The sequence below is a fragment of the Condylura cristata genome, unplaced genomic scaffold (genome assembly GCF_000260355.1).
Source record: "Condylura cristata isolate star-nosed mole 26May11 unplaced genomic scaffold, ConCri1.0 scaffold00020, whole genome shotgun sequence".
In the NCBI taxonomy this organism is placed as follows: domain Eukaryota; kingdom Metazoa; phylum Chordata; class Mammalia; order Eulipotyphla; family Talpidae; genus Condylura; species Condylura cristata.
The window spans coordinates 2209019-2216690 of record NW_004567121.1 but is presented as its reverse complement, the minus strand read 5'-3'; positions in this window follow the sequence as shown (position 1 = coordinate 2216690).

The window sequence follows — 7672 nt, the reverse complement described above, 5'->3', positions numbered from 1 at the left end:
CACAGCTTTATTCTTTTTCTGATTCTATTTCTAAACTAGAACCACATTCCAGTGGCTGACAATTTTAGTTTAAATATTATCACTGATCTTTTTTTTTTTTTTTTTCTCCTGCAAACCCAGTTCAGGGCATGCCCTGGGCTCGGAAGTCCATATTGCAGGCTTCATTCACCCACAGAGCTGGGGAACATGGCACTGGAGATCCCTGCTCTCCAGTGAGCCCCTGGCTGTTTTCCCTCCATACAGCTCACTATTTCCCACTGCCTATGGAGAGAAGTAAATTCTTGGACATACTTTCTAAAGCAAATCCCATGCCTGTGAGTGGTCCATTCTGATTACTTTTGGAAAAGAATTAGGTATTTGAAATGAGAAAATCACATTGCTGTCTTGCAAGCTGCTGCCCTTGGTGACTTGAGATCTGGGATGCCATTGTGCCAGGGCCCCTTGGTTCCCACCTGGTCCCCAGGGCAGGACCGAGCTGCTTAGATGATCTCACATGGGCTCTGTAGGCTGTGGATTGTCAGGGGGTCTGTGCCCATGTCCTCACTCACCCAGGGCCTCCTTCACCTGCCAGTTGCACCTTTTGATCCCGGGAGAACTTGAGGAGACAAGTGGGACAAGCCTCAAAGCACAGAGGCCATAGAAATCTGCAGTCACAGGAGAGGAGAGCAACCTCAGGCAAGTCTAGCCAAAGCTGAAAATTGTCTGTCAGTAGTCACTGATATAAAAAAAATGCAAAGAGCTGATCAATTCATAATCATCTCGGCCAGCTTTAAGTTTTGTTAGTTCGGGGTTTTTTGCTTGTTCGTTTGTTTTTTTTGCTAGCTACTTCAAATCTTTATTGCTAAGTCCTTCAGACCTGTGACATTGGGGAGAAGCACAGCTCTCTGGAATATCTCAGTGAAGCTGATGGCCTACAACCCTTCTTTGATAAAGCCTAAGAGGTGGCAAAGGACTCGGAAGGCAGCCTTGGCCAAGGGCAATACCCCTTTCCCTGTGCTGTCCTCATTTCACCTGAATGTTCATCCTCCTGAGCATGCACTACCCTCTGCAGGGCTTCCCCTAGTCATCTCCACCTAGCTAATTTCCTGCCAGCTCAACCAAGAACCCAGCTCACAGCAGGTGCTCAATTAATGTTTGTCCAGTACTAGGCTAGGCCTGACCTTGTGCTTAGCCCCTCAAGGAGGAGGTGGAATGACCCATCTGAGTGTGAAGAGCAAGGCAAGAAGTAGAGAAGACCTGTCTTCATTTTGCAGGACTTCTCAAGGCTACTTAGGGCCACTTGCTGATGATTTAGGCTCATGTTTATAAGAAGCACAGGGCTGTGTTTTGGTTCCCAGTTGGCCATGAAAAAGCAACTTCAGCCAATAATAGCTCTTTGCAGTGGGTGTGCCTATGAGGGTCAGTGTGGGGTGGATCTGGGATTCTGTCAAAATAATAACATGACCTAGGGCTGATTTCTATGAAATAGAAACTCGAAGGTGACCGTTGCTCTGCCAGCCTGAAGGTAGAAGATGTCACTGTGGGACAGAAATTGCCAATAAATGACTGTAGGTGTGATTTGCTTTGAAGTCTGTAAAATGACCCCCATTTTACAGGAAAGGGGCTCAGAAAGACCGAGTTGCTGTCCCAGGACTCACAGCCGGTGAGTGGCGGAGCTCACGCTTTATGTGAGTGACGCTGTGCCTCCGGAGTTGTGAGCTTCTGATTGGCAATTGCCCACCTTAAGCGTGGTTGTAGTCAGATTCTATGTGTCATGCAGACCACAGGTAGCCAACTGAATCCAGTCCTAGTGGTCATCTCTAGGTTGGCACTGGAAACTTGTTCCCTGAGTCATCTCTGCCTGGTTGATGGAGCTCTGGACCTTTCCTCCCCTGACTGAGAACACAGGGTTGGAGGTCAGCATCCCTGTTTATGCGTGGGGAAGCTGGATGAAGGCCCAAGTATGGAAGGTCGCCCTAGGCCAGCACTTTGTTTGTCTGAAACACCCAGGGCATGTTAAAATTTCCATCATGGCATGAAAATGAGGGCACCTGCTGGGAGGATGACTTAATGGCAGTCTTTACTATTCCCTCTGGAAGGACAGAGGGAGCCAGCATGGCCAAGGGCCTACTAAGTGCCCGACACTGCCATAGGTACTTTGCCCACATGACCTCATTGAATCACAGAGCCTTTCCAGTGGGTCTCACCCCACCATACAGGCTTGGGGTCAGGGGCACTGGCTGGAGAGTGTCTTGCCTCTAGAAGACAGACTGCCCACCGCCTCTCTGCCTGCCACCCAGAATCCACACAGAGTGGTGCCTGCTCACCAGAGATCTGTCCTTTGGTGGTCTGGTGGGACCTGTGCCCTGCCAATCCAGTGACAAAGAGCAATCCCGTGTGACCTATATTGCTTGTTCCCAGCCTCTCCTAGGTTTGTGTTTCCTGGTTCCAAGGGGACTTGACACTTTCCCACCAAATGAGGAAGAATTTGTCAAGCTCTGCTGTTCTGAGGATGCACCAGGGACTGACACTGCAGATTGCTGTGGGGACAGAGGGCAGAGGGGCTTTGAGTAGGGAAAACACAGCCCCTGCTTCCTGGTGAGTTCCAGCCCAACCCCTCGGACACCTGGGCAGGGCCTGGTCTCTGTAGGCTAAACCCTGAGGGGTATCACTTAGGATGTTCTATAGCAAGGTCAGGGTGGGAACAGGTTCCCATTTCTTAACACTTTGCGGTGCCCTGATGATGTGATAGTAAAATGAATAAATCCCTGCCCTCTGTGTCCCCATCAGCTCCAGCTCAGTAAATGCTAGGCAATTTACTGCAGCATAGGGGCACAGCACACACAGTCCCTATCTTTTTGAAGTTTATTGTGGGGTGCATGGAGACCCAAGAGCATGTGCCAATGAAGTCTGGGTTGGCCTGCTAGTCAGGGGAGCTGGCAGGAGAAGGTAACCACTGAGTGAGCAGCACAGCAGGGCTGGTCACTTCCTGGAGGTGGCCGGCTGACACTGCTCTGCACACCTAACTGGGACATCCATAAGGGTCAGAGGCACTCGGGTTGGGGGGAAGGAGACCGTGAATAGCCACACGGGCCTAGAGCAGAAGGAAACAGACCTTGGGAGTGAGCTCTGGCCTAAGCCTGGAGTGTGGGCAGCAGTCTTTCATCTCTGTGGAGAGCAGGTGGCTTCTGGGGCAGAGCTGAAAAGGCCAAGGCAGGCTGTGCTTAGAGGGAAAGAGGTAAAATTCAAAGGGTGTAAAAGTTTACATCAGGCTTAGTCATTTTTTCCTGTTCATCCCAGAGAATAATTGGACTCAGTCCCTTTGCCCTAGAGAAGGGCCAAACCTGCACCTCTACCCTAAAACTCACAACCTGCCTAGCCAGTTGCCCTGGGAATTTGGCCCCACACATCAGGAGACGTCAGATGTGATGCAGAGAAAGGTCAGGCCAGCCAGCAGGGCCTTGGAATGTGTTCTCAACAGGTTCACTCCCGTGTTAAGCTGCTTTCCTTCCTTCCAGGTTCCCCTGACGACACCCCTCAGGTAGATTTGGCCACAAGCGTGCTTCTTCCACCTGGAAGCGACATTTGTGTAGCTATCGGAATTTAGCATCCAGCAACAACATTGACCTTCAGGTCTTCACTCCGAAATGTGTACTTCTACCTGGGCTTCCTTCAAAGGCCCAGGGATGCCTGCCCCCATCCACCCAGACAGCACAGATGTCAGGAACACACTTTCTAGACTAGCCCCACAGTCAGGAGAAAATCACTTGACCTCCATATATACTGGAGGACAAGAGTTATCACTCTCTTACAGGGCTGTTTGTGAGTGAAATGAGATAACGGCGTCAAGTTCTTGTGGTGAGGTAAATGTCAAGGTGTGGAAGCTGCTCTCAAGAGGTGCTCAAAGAATGCCCTTGGGATTCAATGCCATGTGAGTGTGCTGTATTGTGTACACACACGTGTGCACGTGCTTTTTTTTTATGTGCCTTCACTCTCAGGAGAAAGTTTTCTCCCCTACTAGGACCCGAATTTCATTAGAGAACATTCCAGTTCTCACTCACACAAGCGTCCTGCCTCATTTCCTGGCGGTCACCTCCTGGGCCTCAGGCTATTTCTGTCCCTTCCTTTTTGGGCAAGTGGAAGTTTCTGTTCTGGTGGCTACGGGAGCCACCAACCATGAATGCGCCTGTGACTCAGAAGGTGGGAGCCATGATGCACAGCCTGATAGGTGGAGCAAATAAATGTCACTGCTGATGTCCCAAACCCTTACAGGCATCCTTATGGCTTTGTCTCTAGGGAAGGAAAAAAAACCTCAAAAGCCCCCAGAATTTTCATGAGCAAGTAAGACCTCTCAGCCCCAGTGGAAGCCCAGTGCTGCCCCCTCTGTGGGTCACTGCCATTGTTCCCTCTGTGCCATCAGTCATGACACTAAGTGACACCCAACGGTGGCACCCTTGACTTAGTCACCCAGACAGCCTGCAGCAGTGTTTCACCCCTGAGTGGCCTGTGACTGTAGATGGGGACCCACCCCTCCTGGAAGTAAGGTACAGAAGCAGAACTGCCACCAGCAGTTGTTTGGGTCAAGCCTGGTTCACTGGCCCTGAGCAGCTGTTTTCAACCCAAAGAACTGCAGTTTGCCTGTGAGACCCTCTTACCTCTGTTCTAGCATCACCAATCTTTTTTACTTTGGTAAAATTTACACTTGACATCAAATTCCTACCATTTTTAAATGAGTACCTATCTATAATCAACAGTCTCCACCATCTTTTTTTTTTTTTTAAGATTTATTTATTTATTCATACAGAACTGGAGTTGAGGCCAGAGATGCAGAGGGTGATAGGATTTACCAGGGACAGAGTGGGGAGCAGAACAGGTAGATTAATGAAGTGCACTGCTGAGGGGAGCAGCGGGAGGGTCAGGAGAGGTCTGCCTCGCCATGCGGATCTCCTCTGGGGCAGGTAGGGATCGAACTCATGCGGAAGTGGCTCAAGCTTCTTATTGCAGTGCTTTAACCCGCTGCTGCGCCACCAGGGAGGGTCTCCACCATCTTTTTACCTTGTAAAACTGAAACTCTATATCCACTAAGCACTAACTCCTCATCTTCCCCTCTCCCTACCCCTGCAAACCACCACTATGCTATCTCTGTGATCTGACTACTCTATCTCATAAGGTAAATCACAAGGTTTTTGTGAGTGATATTTCACTTTGCTAATATAATACCCTCAAGGTATTTCCTTTTTAGACAGTTTTTTTTTTTTTAAGATTTATTTATTTGTGCATACAGAACTGGGGTACAGGCCAGAGGCTCAGGGGCGGCGAGAGGCTTCACCAGAGACAGAGCAGGGAACAGAACAGGCCGATCTACGAAGTACACTGCTGAGGGGAGCAGCGGGCGGGTCAGGAGAGATTTGCCACGCCATGTGGTCCCCTCCGGGGCAGGCGGGAATCGAACTCATGCAGAAGCGGCTTTAGATTCTCACTGCTGTGCTTTAACCCACTGGGCCACCAGGGAGGGCCAGAATTTCCTTTTTAAAGACCAAATTATATTCCAGTGTAGGTACCATGTTTTGCTTAACCGCCTTCACATGTTTGGTAGAGCTATTGTGTCATTTAAGTTTTCTATTTCCTGACTTATCTCCTCTCTAACTTGTTCTATTCAGTATTTTTAGTGGAGCATTGAAATCAACTGTTTTTGACAGGAGGGGAACTGTCTAGTTCTACCTTTAATTTGTCAGGTTTTGCTTCATATACTTTGATATATCTCATAAATACATACTGTTTTGTCCCAACTTCTGTGACTGGCCACAAGAAAGGAAGGCAGAGGCAGAAAGGCTAAGCAGAGTTTATTGCTCCGGGACAGCAGCTGAGACGGAGCCCCTAGGTGGGGTCCGCAGCTACTGCCAACTCAATAAAGGGGAAGGGTCTCTTATATAGATTCTAAACTCAGATTCCAAAGGGGGTGACTCATCGCTCTGTCCTTGATGTGAGGCCCAGTTCATTATCACCTTCAGCTAGTCCCATCCCGGATGCAAGGTCAGTTTATTACCACCTTACCAAGCTTGGATGCAAGGCAAAATTCTTTACCGTCCTAATTCAGTCCTTGTCAGTAAATCTTTGGTCACTCCCAACACATACATGTTTATAATTGCATTCTGCTTAATGTACTGAAACTGTAACAGGTACAGGTTTCATGGACTCTGCCCTCATGTCCTGGCTTGCTTCCCTGGGTACATCATTCCAGAGTTAAGAAAGCCCCAGATGGAACTGACATACAGACAAAACCCGCCTGATCTTGCGAACCTATTGAAGACCTCAAATATTTATTTAAGAAAAAGTAAAAAACTTACATGGTACTAACTTGTCTTCTTTTCTAGCTATGTGGCAGTGTACTTCAAAATACACTTTCTGAAGGAACCCTGAGATGATGAACATGCTCTAACCATTTTTTTTCCCTTTGGAAACATTTAGGAATATAACAATAACTGTGCAATTTTGCTAGCAGTATTTTTTTTAAAATTTGCTTTTATTACACAATAAGGCCTTCTGTCTTGATTTTGATATTTCCTTGGAATTTTTTTTTAATCATTTTGGCCTATATGAGTAAAACTGCAGTTACATAAGATTCCACGTGGCATAACTAAGAAAAACTGTCTTGTCTATATATGTTGCATGTCTGTATGTCTTGTCCTTGTGCTTAATTGTCTTGGCCTCGAGGTGTTATAAAATTGGTTTTGGTGGTGCCTATAGATATTGAAAAGAAATCAAACAAACAAACAAAACTAATGGAAACTGATATACATGTTTTGAATACACAATCTGGGATAATTTTTGGTCCATGGTAACTAATTTGTGTTCTAATGTTTTAAAACAGGTGCTTCTAAGGTTGTGCTGGGTATAATATTTTTCCTTTTGCTTGGGTTGATAACATAAGGAAAATGGAAATTTGAAAAAATTAAGGTTTCTGAGGACAAAGAGTCTTTTGTTATGAAGGAAAAAGAACAAAAAGTTTATGGTTTGACTGTAATTGTTTGATTGTCGATATTGCATTACTGACTGAGCCAGAGCTTTCAGAGAGATTGTTGTTGTCTATTTTTTTTTTTTTCATATTTGTGACAAAGCTTCCCAGAATTCAAAATTTGAAGAAAAATTTGGTAGTGTCATTTGGTTAATCAAAGACAACTTTGTGGAACCTCATTAGAGCTCCTGAGACATTCCACAAAATTTCTTCCTTTCCTTCTGGAAAGGCACTTAGATCAATTTGGACTTTTTTTATTTACCTAGTAAAGAAAAATGACTGGAAAGGAACACTGTCACTTGGAAAAAGGTGAAACATGGCATGAACATAAATGTTAACACTGGTGTTCTGAAAAGTGCATAAAAACATTATGATATCATATATTGTTTGAATTGTAAATAATGATTGTTGTCCTGAAATATTATATTTAATGGTTTGGCATTTGCAGAAACTGCTTCTGGAAAAAAAAATGTTTACAGAGAAAGACCTCAACTGATTCCAATTGGAAATTTTGACAGTGAAAAAAAAAAAAAGATTTTCTACAAAGAACTGAACAGACTGATTTTTGCTAAGTTTACCTTTGAAATGATACTGGTATTTTTTTTTCCCATTTGATTCAAAGAAAGTTTTTTTTTTCCGCTTTCAGAATCTGCAATAATTTTTTTCTTCAGCAGAACT